This window comes from Equus asinus, chromosome 30 (assembly GCF_041296235.1).
Source record: "Equus asinus isolate D_3611 breed Donkey chromosome 30, EquAss-T2T_v2, whole genome shotgun sequence".
Taxonomy (NCBI): Eukaryota; Metazoa; Chordata; class Mammalia; order Perissodactyla; family Equidae; genus Equus; species Equus asinus.
Genome location: NC_091819.1, coordinates 6754624 through 6778753, shown reverse-complemented (window position 1 = coordinate 6778753; position 24130 = coordinate 6754624).

The following is a 24130-nucleotide window of genomic DNA, read 5'->3' as shown; positions in this document are numbered from 1 at the left end:
AGAGAGTCATGGAACAGACCCTCCCTCTCAGCCCACCGAAGGAACTAATCCTGCTGACAGCTCGATTTCAGACGTCTAGCCTAGAACTGTGAATCAATGAATTTCTATTGCTTAAACCACCTAGTTTGTGGTACTTTATTAGGCAGGCCCAGGAAACTAATTCCCCTCTATCTCTGGCGACATTCTTTGCCATGAATTCTATTTTCTCTTATATTCATATAGTCACTCCAGCTTATTTAAGATTATTTTTGCATAGTATGTATTTGCCCACTCTTTTACTTTTAACCTGTTTCTTTATATTTAAAGTATTTTTTATAGATAACATATGGATATGTTCTCCTTACTTAAGGTGACTGCAATTCTCTGACTTTGAGTATTAAAACAATTTACATTTAATCAAATTTCGATAAGATTGGAATTCAGCCTACCATCTTGCTTTTCTTTCTCTATCTGTCTGATCTGTTCTCTATTCCTCTTTTTCTTCTTTTCTATCTTATTTTGGATAATTTTTCTTTTATTTTTATTTCATGTTGTCTCCATTATTGGATTATTAATGCTCTCTCTCTCTCTCGATTTTGACTAGAGTCGAGTATATACATTTTTAATTTTCACACTCTATCTTCAAATAATATTATAGCACTCTACATATAATGCAATAAATGCAAGTCTTACCATGTCCTTGACTCCCTTCATTTTCTGTACTCCAAATACACTGACCTTGTTTGGTCCCTGGAATTTGCCAGGCTTCCTCCTATACAAGCGTATTTGCATATGTTGTACCTTCTGCCTGCGTACCTCTCTGTGCACAAACCTGATTAACTCATGGATTAAATATGTTTAGCGACACTATTAAACAGAATAGTTCAATTAGAGATGATGATGATACATGTCTAGTTGTTATTGTTTCCATTCTTTGGAATTATATTAACATGCCAAAAGGAAAGCACACAAATACTAATGCTTTCTTGAAGGAGGGATCTAAACTCTTCCTCCTCCTATGGAATAGGAACATATTTTAAAAGACTGTAGTGATATCGTTAACTATTCCACCAAAAGTTTGAGGGCAACTTTAATGAATAGCTTCTGAATTAGTTAGATTCCCTGGAATTTATCTTCCAACTATATTCCAAGAATTTGCATCTTTCTTTCTTTTTTAAAAAAGTTTTCTCAGGTAGCATCTAAATGATATTAATTTCCAACATATCTGATCACACTCTAGATTGTCTATGTTCTTTTTCCTTTTATTACCATACAGACTATATAAGTAAGTGGTTTCTCCCCTTAACCTACCATTTCTTTGCATTAGGTGAGGCTTTAATGGAAGATGAAAAAATACTTAAAGAAACTACATTTCCCAAAGTACATTGTTTTTCTTTAATTTTCATATATAATGGGCCATTAGAAATTGGTATATCCTAAGAAGATATGTAGTATTAAACTATCTAATTGGAAATGTGCAATATACTATTATTTTCCTTAATTGTTTACTTTGGTTAAATGTGTAATGTATTCTCACATGTATCAAAATCTTTCTCCCTATAAATATCTTCAAAATGTTATACTTTGAAAATGAAAAAAAGGAGTTTGACAGACTCCCACTTATTTTTTCTTCCTCCTTCTTCCCTCCCCTTCTTCATTTATAGTTAAACCCTTTCAGAGTTTAGTAGGTTACATGGATACCAAAAATTGCACTACATATCAACAGCAGCTAAATGGGGTCAAATGACTAATTCATGGCCAACGGGATTTGAAAGGATTTGAAATATGTAACTTCTCAACCATGCCCTTAAAATAATTAGATGTCTGCTTCTTTTACTTTCTTTATGCTCCCCATGGGCTGGGACCTAGCACAAGAGAGTCAAAACTTACTGTGCACAATCAGTGGCTGATTATGTGAAAATACAGAGGGGCCCGTGGATAACATTATGGTGCTAAGCCACCTACTTCCCCTGATCTCCTCGTCTGTGTCTGGATTGTTACATAAGAGGACAGTCTCGGGACTGCACTATGTACTTTTGGTTATTTTTATTATTACAGTTTGTCCTATTCTCTCCTACAAACATTTATCCTTTATTTGAATGTTCATTTGTAAAAGGATGGAAATCTAAATGTCAAGGACACTTGAAATTTCAGGCACAGAATGAAAACATCTTTTGTACAAACAAATAACATTTTTACCTTCCTTAGTTTGCCATTTTAGTACATATTTTGGCAAAACCTTCCTGCTGGAACTGCTAAGGACTACAAGTAAAAGGTACTAGTATAGTTCAGTATTCATTTTTATGGAAAATTACTTGTTTAATGATTATTGTAAAATGTTTTACTCTTTTGACATAACTTTTTTCTTAGTGAGAACAAAGTGAAGTGTACTTTGCGGCATTTTTCTTATTTTACTTTTGTGCTTCTGACTATCATTGTAAGCTAGAACTGTCAGGATGAATTATGAATTGGATTTGGTTGTCCTGAAAGCTGTTTTATAAAAATAAAAGGCATGAAATTTTATTTCATTTGTAGGCAGAGAATTTGTAATTTAATTTATACATTTAAGAATCACCACTCATATGATTTAAACACGTTTGTAAGTAGACTTTACTTCAAATATATATTTATATTTTGTCAAGTGACAAAATTATATATAATCATGTAAATATATATCTAAATTTTTCCTCTGTATATGTTGATCAATGTGAATATTTTGTAAAAATAAAAGTTCAAAAGATAATATCGTTTCAATATAATCATATTGCTCCTAACAATGCCATATATTTGAAGGAATCTGAAATCCGTAAGTAGCCTCATTGAGTTCTATTATTTTCTGAATTAGTAAGAGCTTTTATTGTAAAATGGTAATATCATGATATACATTTAATTGTGAAATAAAGTAATTATTTCATTACCTCTTTAACTTAACTTTTTTTTTGAGGAAGATTAGCCCTGAGCTAACATCCACTGTCAATCCTTCTTGTTTTGCTGAGGAAGACTGGCCCTGAGCTAACATTCATGCCCATCTTCCTCTATTTTATATGTGGGACCCCTGGCACAGCATGGCTTGACAAGCGGTGCTAGGTCGTGCCTGGGATCCAAATTGGCTAGCACAGGTCCACCAAAGCAGAGTGTGACAACTTAATAGCTATGCCACCAGGCCAGCCCCAACTTGTAACTTCCCTTTTTCACCATGATCTTATAGCATGCCTCTGAAGACAGCTACATCCACCAGAAGCTATTCAACTAATTCACTGTTGGTTTTATCAGCCCCTACTTAATATATTTTCTCTCAAGGATTAATAAAAGCATGCTCATTCTTCAGAGAGTGAAAAAGTCCGGGTCTCTGATAATGACTTAAATTTAATGGAGGACAAAAACACAGCTTTAGAAAAATATAGCAATCAATGTGGAAGTTAATTTCTAATAAGAGAATAAGTATAAATGTCAACAGCTCATCTGACTTGATATAAGCAAGTGGGTAAAGAGTATCTAGTCATTTTTCTTTTCAGGTTTATTCAGTTAGAAAATATTGTCTGCATATATCATCAAGAGGAAAGCTAAATGAGCACATCATTTAAAAGTCGCAATCCTTTTACTGTCCTCTTAATATGGGGGGGTTGTATTTTTTTCTCATATTTATATACAAATTAATTTTTCAAGTTTTTTAAAAAATTGAATTAATTCATATGAAAACATTTAGTAAACTGTAAAGCGTGTAATATATAATTTTGTGATGATTGATTCAAATGCTTACTTTCTCTTCTCCTAATTCCTGTATGTTCTATTGCATGTAGACACGAAAAAACCATTGTAAAGTTGAAAAATCATGAAGTCAAACCGTTGCTAAGTCGGGAACTGTTCATAGTTGTATGCCCACTCAGCTCCAATAAAATGTCGGATTAATTAAATTTTGGATTTTCCTGGATAAACATCCATAATAGAAAAATCTCTTCAGGAGGTTCTCCCCTTTATTTCTCTTGTACCAAACTCCAAATTCTGGCAGCATTTTTTGTTGTTGAGGAAGATTAGCCCTGAGCTAACATCTGCTGCCAATCTTCCTCTTTTTGCTGAGGAAGACTGGCCCTGAGCTAACATCTGCACCCATCTTCGTCTACTTTATATGTGGGATGCCTGCCACAGCATGGCTTGACAAGCAGTGCGTAGGTCTGCACCTGGGATCTGAACCAATGAACCCCGGGCCACCAAAGCGGAACATGCGAACTTAACCACTGCACCACTGGGCCAGCCCCAGTGTCATTTTTAATTCCTTGCATTCTGAGTCCCAGAATTCCCACTTCATGAACAAAATGTTTCCTACATCTGAACCAACTACCTTAACATTCCCCATATTTCATGCCTTAATAAAAATGTGGCCCACCTATGAGGTGACAATATCTTCCCCAGTTCTTTTAGACATAAAATTCTTATTCTTACTGATCTTTTATTTGAACTGAAGTAAATTTGGTAGCTTTTTATGTATCAATTCTACTTCCAGATAATAATTATCTCACTATTTCAAAGTTTACTCTTCTTTTTAGTTCATTCTAACTACCTATTGCACGCTCTCCCTCTCCTCATTGCTATATTCTATAAGTCAAGTAAACACACCTTTTCATTCACTGATGTGTGGCTCTTGATTCATAGTCTCTCTCGGTGATGTAATTTTTGCTTCTATCCTGGATTAATTCAACGTCCATGCTGACCAATCATATAACGACCTGTCCTCTCAGATCTCTAGTCAAAGATCCTGTGATTAGATTCAAAGATTCTAAGAACCTCTTCTTCTCTCTTTATCAGCTACCATTTCCCTGGTCACACACTAGCATTTATTATCATTCAATTCTGCTTAATCTCTGGTGTCTCTATGTCAGACGTCTCACTGTCTGAGGAGATCCTTCTATCCATCTTGCTTCCATGCTCAATTACTCCCATGACAACGTACTTTGCAAGTTAGTGCATTTTTCTTGTCCATTAGGCCTCTCTGATCTCATTCAGGTAAGAATCCATGATTTACCTGAATGCATCATTTGACAATCTACTCAGTTTCCTCTTGCCTTTATTCTTTTACTATCCCTGCAAGGCAAAAACCCAATCCTATGTACCTCATTTTCTCTATTCTATTTTCCACTTTACCTACTCTTAACCAAAAATCTGTGGTTTTTATTCGCTTCAATCTCAGCTGATGATCTCCTTATCCAGTTAAAATTAAAGAAAATAAAGTCAAAGAAGAAGCATTAGAACTAATCCCTTTAAATTTTTTACTACCAAATAAACAAGCTACAAATAAATTGCATCAATCTTTCTTTCTTTTCTCTTAAGTGAATTCCACTGGGGAAGATGACAGTACAATTTCCTTGTCATCTTTAATTTTTTCTGCTGGCTTCTCTCTCTACTCTTCCATTATTTGTTGGGGTTCTTCAGTAATCTCTTCTGTGTATATTCTCTTCTCAATTTATACGTCATCTTTACGTGATTGTATGGACTCCTATGACTCTAGTGATCTCTAGTCTTCGTCACCCTTCTCATCCTCAGATGTACATGTCTGACGTGCCACTAAATATCTCAACTTGGATGGCTCTTGGGTAGCTCATATTTCCAGATTCATAGATGATATTAACATCTCTTTCCCAAATTTGTTTATTCATTAGTCCTCCCTATCTTGATGCACAGTACCACTAACCATAATTATGCAAAAAAGGAAAAGAAAAGGCAGCCACATTTTTCAAAATCTAATCCCTTTCTAAATCTAAATAGTCAATCAGTCTCTAAATTTGATCAGTCCTACTCCACATATATCTCTCTTGCCTCTCTCATTCTCTCTCTATTCCCACTGTCACTGCTGTAGTCCACACCAGAACCATCCCTCCCTGGACTACTGAAGTAAGTTTCTTTCTGGTCTCTCAGCTCAATTATTAACCAATGGTAACAATTTTACACTGCAACTAAAGGGTTATCATTTTCAAATTCAAAATATATTTCTGAACATGCTTACTTAAACATGTTTTGCTTCATCTTTTCTTTAGTGTAGTATCCAGAATCTTTCTATGCTCCATAAGACCTTGCATGATGTTCTACATTTCTTGATGCCCAGTCTAAACTGTAGCCACAATCCTTCAAGCTATTTTAGCCCAGCAATACACTTACTTTTTGAAGATTATGCTCTGTCTTGCTTTAGAGGCTCTACAGTACCACTTTTTGTCTTTCTTCCCTCCTCCATTATGTTATCTAATTCCTGGTTGTCTTTCATGGCTCATCTAAAATTCTGCTGCCCCAGACTAGGCTCAGGCATTCATTTGGTTGCTCCGCAGCTCACTGAATTTCTCTTTGTTATGTTGATCATGCTTAAGTTATTTGTTTTCTTCCAGATGGCGAATACCTTATTGGGTAGGAATGTGCTTGTCTTATTCACTTCACTGTCTGTGGCATCTGTTACTGTAAAATATTGTTGAATGGTGCATCTCTTGATATAAAGTTTACTTGTGATTTTATTTGTTCGTTTACATTTTACTTTTTTGTGGTAAGTTTGTTTGTGTGTGTGTGTGTGTGTGTGTGTGTAGTCTAGTGTATGCATGTATTATTTTATTTTCCTTTTACCCTTATATTAGAGTTGTAGCAAATAGTGGTCCAACTTATTTCCCTGGGTGAGGCCAAGTATACCCTTCTTCTTCTAATCATTTTCCCATTATTTACATTCATGGCAAAAACATTTAAACTATCCATTTGAACTATTTGTTACTTAAAGTAAATTCTTAGTAAGAACTTCTCATCTTTCTACATTTGTGTTGACTTGAACATACCAGGTACTAAATGGATTTTTTTAAATGATTCAATAATTAGGATTACATAGCTTCACTGTTTTGCTAAATTGCATTTCCTCTGTCTCTGTAGGCCTACTTTATAACGCCAGTTATATATATATACACTGATATTGAGAAAATAAAGTGTTGACGTAAACTCTAAGTGGCATGATGTGTATTTAATTGCATGTGATAGCAAAATTTGATGATCTTTAATTTCATCTAGAGATTGTCCTGATGATATGTGTGTGGTCAAGACAGTATATCTGACCTCATGTCAGGGGCAACAGCCATATTCATAAAATCTTATGAATCAAATAGACCAAATATTCCTCACCTATTTGGTTAAGTCAACTTTGAATAGATATAACTAAAAATTGATTTTTCCTCCTATAAATATCTTTTAGGATAATCTATAGAATCCTTTAAATATTATCTATTTTTTAATAAAAAGAATAATAGTATGCATTCTCATAGCAGTACTAACTTCTTAAACTTTCAAATGTTATTTTAAATTGATTAAATGATTTCCTTAAATGATTGAGTAACAAATCCAGAACAAATGCGTGGTTTCAATTCTCCTCATTTTTTAGGTGAAAGTGACTGAGGTTAAAAATTATAACTTAAGCAATTTTCTAACAGTTTTAAATGAAATAGGTTTTATGAATTTACGGTATGAAGTTTTTCAAGTATATTAAAATGCTACATCTTAATGTAAAATTTAAAATATAACCTGTTCTCATAGACATGCAGGACATATAGAACAAAATACCATGTGAGTTTAGCCATTGAACTACCAACAAATAAAAAACGGACCGCATTGCTGGTTTACTGTCCTAACTTAATAATTTAGCTCACCTTTAAGTCGGTAGACTATTGGAAACTGTTTTGTCATACAATAACATCTGACCTTGTTCAGCTGTAGGCAATAAGACACTTCCAGATTTGGAGTCATCCTTGTCCAGTCACTGAATTTTCTCTGATCAAAGCACCCATTAGTTAGTGGAATATGAAATTTTTGAATTCATTGAAACTCAATATCTGATAAATTTGAGACAAGAATTGAGAACTTCTTGCCATGAAGCCAAATTCTTGTACACACTTCCACATTGTTTTACTAGTCCACAGAAGTAGATTTCAGCCTTTGTTTCTTGATTTTTAAAATTTTCCTTAAGACAATCCATTTATGTAGGGACCTGCTCTAAATCACTTTTTATCTGGTCGTAACTTTTCTACCTACAGTCTGCATATTCTTCTCCTGTTTGTGAATATGTTCAAAAGTATTAAGACTATCTAGAATGATGATCATGCCTCTGGGTTAATTCTGAATGTAAGTACTTCCTAAAGCCCTTGTGGCTAGTTCTGGTAAATTCTACACCATTTCTCTTTCCCTATAAACCCATAACTAGTTGATGTCTCCTAGCCTTCCTTGTGGGTAACCATGGCCAGATAATACAGCTCTAGTCAATAGATATGGACATTTGTGATGTACATTGTGTCCTGGCTGGGTACATAAAAATCCCAGTGTAGTGATCCTCTCTCTTTTTCACATCTATTAGGTAGATGTCAACACAAACAATGACTTTGGACTTTAAATAAGAAATATCTAGACCACCATCTTGTTAAGCTATTGTGATTTCAAGGGTCTGTTACATAGCTAGTGCTATCATAAAGAATATGTCCACCTACCAGTTAAGTTCCTTCCTTTAAATCTTTTGCCTGACCTCACCTTCTTTTCCTCATTTTTCGTTTTTTGGTGGTAGAGGGAGGGCACCATCATTTGGTGTGCTGCCAAACATTCCTTACATCAGCTTTGTCTTGGCCTTGTTTAGGCCTACATTAATCCCCTTTGCCTCACGAATAAGCAGGTAAATTCTCATCATCCCTTGAAGCCGAGCCTGCACAAGATATGGTTGGAATGCAATGTAATATATTTCTTTTCAGAGAATCTCAATAATTAATCACCCACATAAAAAACTTCGGACTGTGATTAAAGAATAGAACGAGGCTAGTGAGTTTTAGTTTGTGATTAGCAATGGTTAACATAGTTTCATGAGTTACTATGTGCTAGGCATTGTTTTAAACACTTTGCCTGTCAACTTATTTATTCCTTAAGAATTGTGGAAAATATAAAACTATTTGGAGGTACAGAAGCACTATAAAAATATCTTAAAATGAAAACATCAGTCTTCTAAAGGCCTGGGACTTCAAAAAAGAATTGCAGGCTCTTCTATTTGTTTTCGATATTCAACCACAGTCCACAAAAATGCTGTAGGAACTTCCATCACAAGAGACTTTTTGAAAAAATGAATAAAGGTCGGCCTGGTGGTGTAGCAGTTAAATTCGCACACTCTGCTTCAGCGTCCCGGGATTCACCAGTTCAGATCCCAGGTGCAAACCTCCACACCGCTTGTCAAGCCAGGCTGTGGCAGGAGTCCCACATACAAAATATAGGAAGATGGGCACGGATGTTAGCTCAGGGCTAATCTTCCTCAAAAATAAATAAATGAATAAATAAAATAAATAAAACAAAAAAATGAATAAATAGGCTCCCGAATATTATCCAATATCATCAAATGGTACATTGTTTTGCATGCTTCTGCTCATGCTCACTTGCTCTCTCTTTCACACGCACACACATACACACAAACACATGAACATACACATTCTCATATTTTCCAGAAAGTTAAATTTTCGTTCTTTTAAAAAAAAAGTAAAGTAAATTTTCTGTTTTGAAATAACTTTAGATCTGTAGAAAAAATTCAGAGACAATATAGAGAGTTCTCAAATACCTCTCTCACATTTTCCTTAATGTTAGTAGTGTACATTACTATGTACATTTGTTAAAACCAGGAAACCAACACTGGAACATTACTATTAGTTAAACTCTACAGTTTACTTGCATTTTTCCAGCTTTAACATTAAAGTGTTTTCCTTTTCTCTCCTAGGATCCAACCCGGAATACCACATTATATTCGGTCATCTCGTATCTCAAGTCTCCACTGCTCTGTTACAGTTTACCAATCTTCCCTGATTCTTCAAGATTCTACAGCTTTCAGGCGTCCTGGCCAGTTTCCTTTTAGACTATCCCTAAAGCTGGATTTTTCGTATGTTTTCCTCATGATTAGACTCCATTTAGGGGGTTTGGAGAAGAATATCAAATTTCCTTTTATCATTGTCATGCCAGAGGTTTTCTGCAATTAATATGATTTGTCATTGGTGATGATCACCCTAACCACTTGTTTAAAGTATTTTTGTAGCTTTCTCCACTGTAAAGATGCTATTTTTCCTTTTATACTCTGTTCTGTGAAAGGAGTCCACATCATACTGAAGAGGTGGGTACCTGGATGAATTAAGCTCCCTCTCTTGGCGGGAAGAGTACCTACCTATATCATTTGACATTCTTCCATAAGGAAATTTTGTGTCTTCTCCTTTAAGCTTTATATTTTCCCCAGTGACAAATATTGGATTTTTTTTAAGTTGGCTTAAATTTGATACTTAAACAACACACATCAAATTTTATAGCTATAAGGAAATGTAAAAAGTGTAAAAATTGTAATGATTAAGATATCACAGTTGAATAACATATACTTAAAAATGTTTACTACATAAGAGAAGACAAGCAGCTCACTTTTCTAAAGGGAATTAGCAAAAAACTAACCACATAATTTGCATCTTTCTTTGCACATGTGGTAAGAGAAAATGCTTATAAGCCTATTTCATTTACTTGAATATTTTAGTGTGTAATGAATTATGAATAGTAATATAGCCATGACTTCCTTATAATAAGAAGAAATATAATATTAACTATTAATAGTATATATAATTAAGATAGAGTCATTTCCTCATTAGATTATTATAGTTAAATATGTATAATTTGAATAACAACAGATATCTTATTAGGAAATAAATGCAAAAAGACATTTTTAGTATCGTTTATAGTTGTTCAAAATAATGAAGAAAAATAAATGCTTTCCAGTGAAATGTGATATGAGCTATACCAGTCAAAGCAACAATAAGAAAAACACAAGTAATTAAAATATACATTGGCATATATTTCAGAGAAAAAGATATCACTTCTAAATCGTCAGCCTAACATTCTTAATAGGGCAATAAATTTTAAATCTAGACTACTTTAGGTAATATTGAAATGCAGATTTGATCTTTAGAGGTCTCTGAAGTAAAAACAAGAGATGATAAATCTCTCAATGCAGTTTGTTTTGACAATAAATTTTGGAGTCATTTTTGAAAAAGGCTATTTGTATTCTGTTATGCTGTGTGTAGATATTTGGATTATGAATGTAAATATACACATATATTTTGATCTATATTTTAATTGTAATTTAAAGACATGTTTTTGAGGATAAATGCATCTGATATACCCATTTAAGTTATATGTGGAATTAATTTAATTTTACCATATATCCTTTAAATAATGAAGTCATCGATGTTAAGAAATTGGATAACATTGGCAAAAACATTACCATCAACTAGAAGTTTAAAATCTCAGAAGAGTTTGATTGCAAATATATTTTAGGTTTTTTTTAATCAAAGTAACATATACATAAGATTCAAAAACCAAATGATACAAAAGAGTTTGTAATGAGACTAGTCCAATACCTCGTGTCTCCCCATTCTAAGCTCACACTCCAGATGTATCTACTTTTAACATCTTTTGTTTTAGATTCTCCTGATGAATTTCTTAATGTATCTATGTAACATGCCTTTTGTTACTCATTCATTCATTTATACATTTTAGAAAATTCCTTTAGTTGTCTGGGTATGGTAGAGGATTCCTAAATCCTTCTTCCTCAATAATATAATAACGTTACAAATCTTCAACAATCATCTTTGCATATGAAAAGAATGTTCATAAAACTTTATTTCTTGTCACAGCATGTGTAGACTCTTACTTTTTGTTTGTTTATGTGATGGATGTATCTCTTATAACTGACTATTGACTCCAGGAAGGTATGGATGATGCTGGTTTGCTAATTGTTTTCTCCCAGGGTCTAGCATGGTCTTGCGAAAAAGAGACCTAACGATATATTTGCAAATGAACATATGAAAAAAAAGGAAAGAAAATAAATTTGATTAATATAATAGTTACAAATAAAACAAACCAACCAACCAAGAGAAAATCACTAGTTAGTCTAAACAAATGAAGAAAAAGAGACAGAGATGGAGAAAAGATAAAATTAGTAATGTGAAATGTGAACAAATAATTACAAAATAACCAATAAGAGAAAATTAATATAATTATAAGAATGTTTTGTACATTCCTATGTTAATATATTTAGAAACTTAAAGTAAACAATTTCATAAATATATGTTGCAAAAATGATTTAAAATATATGTCATCTAAGGAGACAAATCACAAAAGGAATTTTTAAAATGTCAATATATTGTAACCTGTTTACTCTTCTCCTTTCCCAAATAACAAAATGATAAAATCTTACACCTGGATCAGTCTATAGGCGAATACTTATAACCCCTCAATGGATGCATGACAATACTACTTAAATTATTAAAGCTAGATGAAAAAGCACAGTGTCCCAATTTTTTACAGGACTGTATTCACATGCAAACTTACCATTGAAAAGAGAGTTATAGATAAAGCTCGTATTTAAATATTGATTCAATAATCCAAAATATTGGCAAATAACATGTAGCAGTATGTTACGTTACTAACACAGCATGACTACATCTGTATACTTTTAGGAATGTGAGCAGTTTGATATTAAAAAGACTATTATTTACATTCCCTGTATTAATAGGTTTAAAAGGTTAAATAATGTCATAATGTTTCTAATAACCTTTTCAAATTTAGAATAATTTTAGATTTACAGAAAAGCTGTGAAGATAGTACAGAGTGTTCCCATATTCCTCACTTCCACTTTTCTCTATCAAATCATCTTACGTTAGCATGGTACACTTATCACAGCTAATAAACGATTTAATTAATGAATGAATCCAAATCAGGAGGAATGTTTCAAGTCAGTAAAAACTAGAAGGCAGTGCATGTGTGTGTGTGTGAGAGAGATCCTTCATTATGCTCACAGCATTCTAATGCTAAAAAGAGCCATCTACAAATAAAATAATTAGAAATCAATTTTAGACCCCAATTTGTCTCAAATAGTTTTACCTTGGGAAATCACTCAAAATTTCAGAGCACTTTCTATGATGCACACACAGGCAAACACAAGTCGATAAAGTAGAGAATGTGTTATGTGTAAAGTGTTTAATTAAAGCCACAGATCAGAAAAAGCTTCTGGGTAATACTGATCTGCCACTTCTCCCTTTGGTATGGTCGAGCGAGCGCTGATGATTGACATATAAGTTAGATACACCTTTTGCCTTTCTCAGTTTATACATAACATCACCACCTGGAATGAACTATAGAGTGGAAAATACGGAAAATCATTCTGTTGCTGCCACGTGAGCTTGAGCCTGAGATGCTAAACCAGTACAGATATGCAATGTTTACTAACTTTCTCTAGTTATCGTCATTCCAAAGAGTTGATTATACCTGGAATGAAGAGTAAAATAAGGAGCAAATGTGCCTTGTATCTGTTCGTTGGATCAGAATGTCTATAAATATAAATTTATAATAATTTACAGAAATTGAACATATTTATAACCTAGTATGCCAGTCATTTATTGGCAATGATATTTTAATTTTCCTTTGCAAATATTCAATTTGTGTTAACAGGTGCAACTCATCCTTCAATTTTCAGGTTTATCCATATTCCCTCTGTGAAGGCATTTCATCTTTTCCTGGGCAAATATGACTGCTTAGTTTTAAGGTAAATTTAATGTGCCGGCATTATAATTTTTACACTAACTTGTAGCTACTTTTTTTTGAGGGGGATGAGGGATGCATATGTTCTTACTAGGTTTTGAACTACTGTGGCAGGAGCAGTGAATATCCAGCATTTAGTAGAAACTGAATAATATACTAGGCTTTAAATTTACAGATACCAATTGAAAGAATGAATGAGAAATGGAATGATGGTGTGACATTTATAGATGATAGAGATAAAAGCAAAATGCTACATAGGGTATTACAGGAAAATTTGTGAAACATTATATGTGATAGAGTTATGGAGAGTAAGCAAATTTATCTATATAAGAGTGCAGACTTTATTTGAAATACTCTTTTAATTTATCCACAACGTTACTTAATGCACCTTCTATCCTTTTATCTTCCCCTGTTTTCTGACTCCTTTTCTCCCCAATTCATGAAAAAGTATTAACACTAAATAGTTAAGAATTGCCTAAAGCCTTGTACATTTCATTGGCACAGACGGATGCTCTCGGAGTGTTACATTAAGGTGATTTGACTTGAAAGTTCTTGTCAGCCCTTAAATCAGGATATAATGTCTAGAGACCTTGGGGACAAAGAGTTTAAATGGGCTTTTAAAAAGCTGAGGAAAAAAGCACATACACACAAGACACACACACAGTCATTTCTCTTGACCTTAGAAAAATCTTTGGAGATTGCATAGCGAAGTGTATTATAATATGAACAACGGTTAAAAGGGTACTTATGACCCAAGGGACTTCTTTTGTAAAGGGGATTCCATTGTCTGTTCTGTATTAATTACCCTTTGATTTACTTGCTACATAGATGTGCTTTTTATTCTGTTGAATTTCTATGCTTGAAATTGAACACTTCTTACAAAATTTGGGTTTCAAATATATTTGGGTTAAAATAAAACTGTTTTAAAAGAAGAAATTGATTGTGCAAAGAATGTTAATGAGCACAGACTATAGCCGTATATTTAACCAGATATTTGACCAGTGTAGTTAAATTTAAGTCTTTGTTTGCCAGACCGCCACCTATTGGATTTATACTAAATAGGATTTCATTTTCTATACTTAGTCATGGAACTGCCAACCATCTATCAATATTGCTTTGTTCTTTGAGAATGTCTTTGTTCTCTATTTTCTTGGGTTCGTTAGAAAATAGAGCTTGAAACAAAGCTTAGTGCTGACGCTTTATTTATTGTGAGATATAATCTAGGAGAAAGGGAAAAAGGAAGTAAAACAGAGAAAGCTGAGAAGCACACACAAAATGATAGGTTTCTGAGCTGATAATTGTTGAGGCAGGCTGGTTCTGAGACTGTAGCTGATAACCATGATCTAGTTTCTCTACCACATATCACAGCATCCCCTCATCTTTAACCAGTAACTTGGCTGGTTTGAGTTGTTTGATGATGGAGTGACCAAGAACTTCAACCCTGAGTGGTCTTCCCTTTGTTGATTACAGTTACTGCAAATGTCCACTGACCGTTATTACTGAGCATGACATACCAAGTGATAGCCCCAGGGCATCCCCTGGGCTCTTGACATATTACCCTTGTCTCATTTTGTATTTAAAAGCTTAGATCCACATTGCATTCAAGATGATTACACCAGCCAATGATGTAACTCCTTTTATCTATTGATAACTGGAGCCCAAAGTGGCCAAATGGTAGTTGCAACTTCCAGGTAGTGTTCTCTCATTGTGTCTCTTGTCAGAAATGTTCACTTCTAGGAAACAGGACTCCTAATCCTCTACAACCTCATATTGTGAGGATGAAAATCACAGGTAGGGAAGTGAGTCAGTGGATGACACGTCCTCTCTCATATTCTCTCCTGGATGCTACCGGGCACATAGCACCTTATATCAGCTGTTAGCAGTTCAATGCGCATTCTAAACTCTAGATGGCCCAAACCTCATATAGTGATATTCCAAAGGTGATATCTTAGCTGAGTCTTCACTAGGCTGTTCCATCATTCTATCAGGGAGGCTGCTTCTGGGAAAAATGAGTGAATCCTGTGTCATGAACCAACTGTCATACTTTACTATTCCATTACTATAGTTAAAGAGTTTGGGTCAGAGTAAACATAGATAGTCTGTCCTCTTACACTTACTTTAGCCCAGCCTCCCATAAAGCTTTTGAATGTGAAACTAATCCCCAAAATGGGTTTGTTCCATGATCTCCTCACACTTTTGTTCCTTTTTGTTCCAACAGAAGGATTATCTTTCAAAGCTCTCAGAATAGCTCACTTATTTACCAAAAAAATTTGCACCGTTCCATTTTTGCAAGACTTTGCTATACATCCGTGATATTTATAGTTTTGGGATTAGATTTTAAAATTCAATAAATATTTATTTTTTGCTTATCCTGGAAATAAATTTGACATTTTGTTTTTATTCTTGTTTTTGCTCTTCCCAAAGCGATTAATATGACTTCTGTTTTCTACACTGATCCTCACTCACATACTGCATTACACCTGCTTAGATCAGCTAAGAATTTGAGTTTAATACTCTATTAAAACTACTACCCATCCGAATATTTTTAGAATCAAAGCCTTAAATTAGAAGTGATGCAGTAGTGATAACAGACTATTTGAGGGGAGCGCAATGAATATTTCTCTTTCCTAGTACCTTTAAATAAAACATCATTTTGGCTTAGGTTTCTTTTAATGTCTACAACTAAATTCCAATCTTTAGATTTCTATAATTCAAAACATTTTACAGATGCAATCTGAATTAAATTAGCTAATATGTTTTGTATCATGCATAACTAAGAGATTTCTAAAACTACAAATGGCTAAGGAAATAGCCTGTGCCCTACAATGTATTTCCCTATCTATTAGACAAAGTAACTAAGAACTTAGTTTCATAAATATTAAGGATTGCTGACCGCATATTAGTAACTATGGGGAATATTATGCTTGTCTTCCTGGAACTTACATTTCAAATAGGACAATACCAGAAATCACTCAATATTTATTGAATAACTTTGAGCTCCTCTCCTAAGATTTAAGAAGCTTGAGTATTTAATCAAAAGAAATATTTGGGAAACTTCTGGGAAGAATATTTTCATAAGAAATGAATTTGGAAATCTGTTGATAATATAAGACTTAGTAATTTTATTAATTTAGAAGAAATAGCTTTGAAGCAACCGGTGTTGTTTCTAAAAGTGTCATAGGAGTGTTTAAGAATTATACACATTTGCGGTGAAATAACAAATAATGATTTTCTGTATTATTTAAGTAGGTACATATACTTTAATGAAACTGGAATAAATGTAGGAGAAATATTTCTTAGTTAATTGTCATTTTCATCAAAATCTTCCTGGTACTTCATATTTAACTTAGAAGTAATTAAGGATGCTCATTGTGGAAAAGGAAATGTTATATTGAAGATTCTAATAAAAAACACAAAATAATCACATAAATATGTAATCCAAACACTTACAAGTTACAGAAAAATGAGACTAAAATAAAGGTCAAAAGTGTTCATTCTGAACCTATACTTTTTTGAAGCATTGTTTTCATTAAGAAAAGGAAGTTAATTTACCCCTTTGCTGTGGCAATGCAACTGGGACTAAGAAGGTTTAATCCCAGTCTTTGGTGTATCTGCCCAATTAATAGAGACTTAGGTAAAACTCTGTTGACAGGAAGATCCTAACTATGTGCAGTAAGTCAATGGCATCGATTTCAATTATGGCTGGTTTCAGCCTTGAGATTAGGGCCTTAGAGATAGAGCCCAAGCTAACCATTAAATATTATTTCATGGCTCCTTGCTCACTCTTATTTCTCATATGATTCCCATCGTACAATTGCATCTCCACTGATTCCTTATAAAATTTTGTTATCTTGGTTATTTCCATTGAACATAGGAAGAGGGTATCTCAAGACATGCTGGTCTCCTTTAAAGGAGGTTTACATGAAAAAAATCAGGGGCAGAGGAAAATATTCCATAGCATCTGCCTTCCCTGAATATTCCTAAAATACGTGATTCAAGGTATGCTTCAGGAAGCTTGGGACAAGTGAACTTTCTTTGTATGATTTCAAGCTTGTTCTATTATAAATTGGCCTGAATCAATTTCGTATACAAGCCATGCATTGACATCTTAGTCAAGGACAGACTGCATATATGACAGTGGTCCCCTAAGATTAGTACCATGTAGCCTAAGTGTGTAGTAGGCTACACCATCTAGGTTTGTGTAAGTACACTCTATGATGTTCGCTCAATGACGCGTCACCTAACAACACGTGCCTCAGAACGTATGCCCTGTCATTAAGCAGCCCATGACTGTATAACAGGAGTGGCCTGTGTTTAGAGTTACAGTTCTTCACAGTCTCTTCCAGATACTAAAATGAATGAAAATTAAAGATCAGATCCTTCCTCCATGCTAAGATTTATTAAGCACACATTAATTTTTCTAGCAAGGGTGTAAAATACTACACACATTCTGTTCTGCGGGCTTGATTAAAAACAACTTACTGTGTTCTTTTAGATCTCATTTTTATAACTCATATGGTTATTTAGCAAGCTACTAATTTCATAATCGCATACCTATTCATTATGCTAAGTGTATTAGTAAATCTTCTAACAATCAAATAAAAACACAATTAAAGCACATGAAGTATGAGCTTTCTGCTCGGAATGTTGACAGACATTCCAGAAATATAGACGGAGCGAATACATACATGGTGGCACATAATATATTCACAACAAAGACATATTTGTGTAATTGAATATTTGATCACTTGTGATTCACTCAGAACAGAGTACAAATGGAAACCTGTTCTTCTTCCTTTTATTGGACGTACATGAGGGAAAACAGTCGGGGGCGTGAAACATCGACATTAGTAAGCAGATTTCAAACACAGGATCGAACGCATTAGGAAAATGTATATATCTAGGGATGCTGAGTTTGGAAAACAGCTCCTTCCATTTCTCCTTTCAGAATGAGGGCATGATTAAACCGGTCAGTTAAAATTAAGAGCACATGACTCAAGTGGAACTGGAACTAAAGTATTCATTTGAGGACTTTGAGGTAAAGAGAAGTCCTGTAAGGGAGTCACAGCTAGTTCCTTCTTGGAAAGTGTACTTTTCTCTGTATTTCTATCAGAGGCCAAAGCAGAACTCACAGTAAAGGGAGCAGGGGAACTGACATTGTGGAGAAACAAACATGAAATACTGGATTTCTTTCTATGGATTAGTCCAGTCCATCAGTTTAATGAGCAATCAGGAATTTAGATTCCAAACACTTTTAAGGAATACACAAATTCACATGACTATAACAGCCAACGTTCTGTATCATTCCAGAAAGTAAGCATGCTTCTTATCTCCATGAGTCATAGCAGGAGGAGGAAGAGAAGAAAGTCCTCAACAAGGCGATAATATTGACTCATTTCTATATATAAATAAATATAAATATATATAAAGCATATAACATATATATGTGTACATATACACACACCCAGATGTGTCTATGTGTGTACATACATATGTATATATTTTTGGGGGGTGTGTGTGTATTATGTATATATACGTCATTCTTTCTGAAAACTGAAGATGTATTGAAGAAATACTGCAAGGAGACTCCAGGGTTCTGGTGACATTCCCCGACCTTGCCAATGGCTATATATTTTACATCAAGCAAAACATTTAGACTCCACGGGCCCCAATTTCCATTTCAGTAAGACTGCAGGAGAGGAAGGCATGGGTCATAAGGTCACTCAGGTTCTAGTATTTTTTGACTCCTTATCTTCAATTTAAAACTAAAATTTTCTTTTCAAACTTTGTGCTCTCTGCAGATTATCATTACCGGCCAAAAAGGTGAGAAAAATAAAACTTGGAAGGCTGGAACTCCTTGATAGCTTTGAAAGTGTTTGCTTCCTGAAGAGTTGCATTTCCAGAAACATGCAGTGGGAAACTATTGTGCTTTGGGTCCTGCCTTCAAGCAAGATAACACTTCGCTACTCAAAGAAGGTAGGAAACCAAATTATGAAAGTATGTGATTTTTCTTATCAAATTCTGTTCATATCCTCAATGACAAATGTAATTTTTATATAATAATACTTTAAGTAACGGTCGCTTCTTATGACTCCAGTGTGTGTGTGTGTGTGTCTTGTTTTTACGTGTATGAACTCGCAATTTATGAAGTTATGTTTACTAAAAATTATCATTAATGTTTTGGATCATTAAGGAGTAAAGAAATGAAAAATTCACTAATAAAGAAAAATGTCCCCGATTTGACCTATAACTGCAGCTTATTCTTGACATATGTTGCCTTCTACTCAACATTTTAAAGGGGTTCATGGCTGTCGTCTACAGAGACCCTTAGTTTTACGGAATGGTGAATTGAAGGGGACGGGCAGTGAAAGATCTGCCAGTGTCACTTCTTCCCTTGTCCTCTGTCACTAACATGATGTCAGCCGTTCTTTTACCCTTGACTGTGTGCGTGTGTGTGAGGAAAGACTAGAGGATTTACAATACCTTATTCTAGATTATAGCACTATACATACTGTACGTTCAAGGTGTAGTTGCTTGGCATGCTGAAATTACTCCCCTACCCAGATAGTATATTTTTGCTTAAAGATACAACCTAAGCAGGATATAATCCTCTCATAGGAAATGAAATGCAAGTGGAAATTCAATGGACATTTAAGGATCAAGTAACTGCTATTCCAAACACACTCCTGCATTCGTACTATTCTTGTGGTTAAAGAAGTGGTTTGGGAACAGCTCAAATGCCCGTCAGTATAAGGGTGACTAATACATTAGGAAACATGCAGTCATAATTCTAGTCATCTTAGGATAGTTTTTATCAGATTAATCGTATCGCTAAAAACACAAAGCCATCTTACTAACCTGCAAAAAAGACTATAGAGTTTAAGAATTTCCAAGTGTCAGGAATTTAAGGGAGGCATCTTAGAGAGGAAAAATTCTCAAAAAAGTAAATGCCAAAATCCATATACAAATCCATGCGCTTTACTGTATAATTCTTAAGCTGCACCTGTTTATGCTGAGAATCCAAGACACTCGGAACCCAAAATTTCTGGGAGACTCAGGAACTAAACAGACATTTCCATCACTAAATAGCGGGTAGAAGGAGATTTGAGTTCAGGCTCCACCAATGTTTAGGAGTCTCAGGTCTTGGTAAACATCCTAGGCAATCAGTGTGATTCAAGGCCCATCATATCCTGCAAGGGCTGATTATAGACACCTGACCAAACAAAGCCCAAAACCAAGTCTCAAAACCGTGAAGCACTCTGCCATCTGCCGGCCACAGAGAACAACTCTGACAGAGAAAAAGAGTGTCATGCAGAGACTCTGCATTTTTCATTCAAAGTATCTGTCATCCAATCAAACATTATGAGGCAAAAAAAAAAAAAAGCCAAAGAAGTATGTATTAAAAACAGAGAAAAATTGGAAAATAGAAACAGCTCAACAGGTGGATCCACATATTGAAATCACCAAATAGGAACTTTAAAATAACTATGATAAATACATTCAAGGATGTCTGCTGTCACCATATCCATTCAACTGTACTAGAATATCTAGTCAGTAAAATAAGAAAGATGAGCAAAAGATATAGATATGAGAAGTAAGAACCTGTCATTATTTGCAAGTGATATGATTGAACATGTAGAAAATGTAATTGTCTATAAACAAAACAGTAGAATTAATAAGTGGATTTATCAATGCCACTGTAAATATATATTTTAGATAGTAAATATAAAAAAATCTAGGGGCTGGCCCAGTGGCCAAAAGGTCAAGTTCGCATGCTCCACTTCGGGGCCCAGGCTTTTGCCGGTTCGGATCCTGGGTGCGCACATGGCACCACTCATCCAGCCATGCTGAGGTGACGTCCCATATGCCACGACTAGAAGGATCCACAACTAAAAATATACAACTATGTACTGGGGAGCTTTGGAGAGAAAAAGAAAAAAATAAAATCTTAACAAAAAAATCTATTTTTGTGTAGTAGTAACCACACTTTGGTAATTAATTGGAAATTATGCCATTTAAAATAACTCTGATATTACCAGATACCAAGGGATAAATCTAACAAAAAGTCAGCCAGACCTTGACACTGAACACTGCCGAATATTATTGGGATAAATTAAGGAAGAACTGAGTAAAAAAATAATTTACTTAATAGCATCATGCTCTGGCAGCTGCAGATTGCTGTGATGCTGAAAGTTATGCCACTGGTATTTCAAATACCAGCAGGGTCACACAGGATGGACAGGTTCCAGTGGAGCTTCTAGCCTAAGACAGACTAGGACGAAGGACCCAGCCGCCCACTTTGGGCCATGAAAACTAGAAATAGCAATGGAGTATTGTCTGATGTAGTGTTAGAAGGTGCGAGGATGGTGCAAAAAGACTGGGCAGGGTTCTGCTCTGCAGTACACAGGGTCACTAGGAATCAGAATTCACTCGCTGGCACTAACAACAATAAAGTAAATGGAGAGCTAAACCATTTTCATTGATTTGAAGACTCAATGCTGTTAACATGTTAATATTCTCTATTGAAATATTGATTCAATAGATTTCTTTTCTAAATACCAGCAGGCTTTTGGAGAAATTTGACAAACACACACACACACACACACAGGACATAGAACAGTTAGGATAATATTGAAAAAGAACATATTTGGTGGACCTGCATTACAGAAATGCCGCAGTGATGCAATGATAGACAAATGGACTAATTAGACAATAGAGTCCGAAACATTCCCACACAAGCATCAGATGACCAACAAAAATGCCACCCAATTCAGTAGAAAAAAGATAATCTTTATGTTAAACGGTACTGGAATAATGGGGTATATCTACAAAAAGATAACCACAGAAAAATATTTCATGACATTAAAAATTACACAAAGCACCAGTCATAAAAAATTGCATCATTTCACTTCATCAAAAATAACCGTCTCTGTTCATTCAAAGTTAGAAATTAGAAGAGAATAAGCCATACATTGCTAGAACCCATTTCCAACACAACTATATCCAGAATATACATAAAATTCCACACAACAGTAAGAAAAGTATAGAAGTGCACTTCTATAGAAGTATAGAAGATCCATTGTCAAGGGGCAAAATTATAGAGCGGGCACTTTTAGGATGTTCAGATGATCAATAAGCAAGTGAGATGTTCAACATTGTTTGTTCTTAGGAAAATGAAAATTAGGACCACAAAGGTAAAACACTGCAGATGCACTAAAATAGCGAAAATTGGTAAGACTTAAAAATATCATTGTTGATGAGGACGTGGAGCAACTGGGATTTCATACATGTTGGAGAGTTTTTAAATTGGCACAACCACTTTGGAAAAACGTTCAGCGGTTTACAATAAAGCTAATCTAGCTCTTATCCTATCACTCAGCAAGCTAACACTTAGGTCTCTGCTCAAAAAGATAAGTGCAACTATGCACCAAAATGTGTTCAAAAATGTTTACAGCATAAAGTCAATAATTGAAAGCAACTCAAAAATCTGCCAACAGTGGAATGGATAAATAAATTGCATTGTTGTATAAAACAAATTATACATTGCTAGAAAAATTTTTAAAAAGTCCTGCTACATGTAACAACATGAATAAATCTCACAGACATATTGAAGGACGCTAGAGATAAAATGACATGTCCTGTATAACTTTATTCATTTGTCATTCAAAAACAAGCAAAATTATTCCACAGACATAGCAGCCAAAAAAGGAGTTATTTTGAGATTATGGATAATTACTGGGAAGGGGAATCCTTTGGAGATTACAATATTCTATACTGTAATCTAAATGTTGTTCTACAGGTGAACACATACGTAAAAACTCATTGAGCTGCATCTCTAAGGCCAGTGCCTTTCAGTTTTGAATTAGGGATGCTGTATGTCAACAAAAATTCACCAAAAGCAGTGTTTGACTAGTAAATATGAGACACATACCCTAAGGCTATATGTATTATAAAATAATTTCAACATATGACAATAGGTCAGATTTTGACACTTGCTGTTTTGGTAGAAAATACATTGTATTGTTATATTTATTTTCAATAATAAAAATCAGAAATTATAACAATTCCAATGAATATTTTCAATTTTCTAAGGCAATTTCACTCTTTTCCCATTACCAGGATCAGCATTATTGATAATTAACAAGAAAGCATTGCGTGTTCATTTCCCTCAGAGAAATCATTATCAACATTACCATGCTATTAAAGAATATGGTTTTTATTAGTTTTGAATCTGACTGTGCACACTGCCTGAAATGGTCAGAAAACAGAGATAAGTACTATTGGCAACCATCTGTGTTCAAAAGAGCTCACACATTTAACTAGAGCTATTTTCTAGGATATGCCACCCCACTGATTGATTGTATATTTATGATATGCAGATAAAACGAGGCACAAATAAAAACTTGTTTTATTTTGTGAAATAACGTTAGGCTACTTTGAGACACCATTTGTTAAAAACTTGTAGGAAATTAAAAGAAGGGAAAATAAACTGAGGTGCGTCATTTAAAATATTGGTTGGCTTTCAATGGCTTAGCAGTTTCCTTCA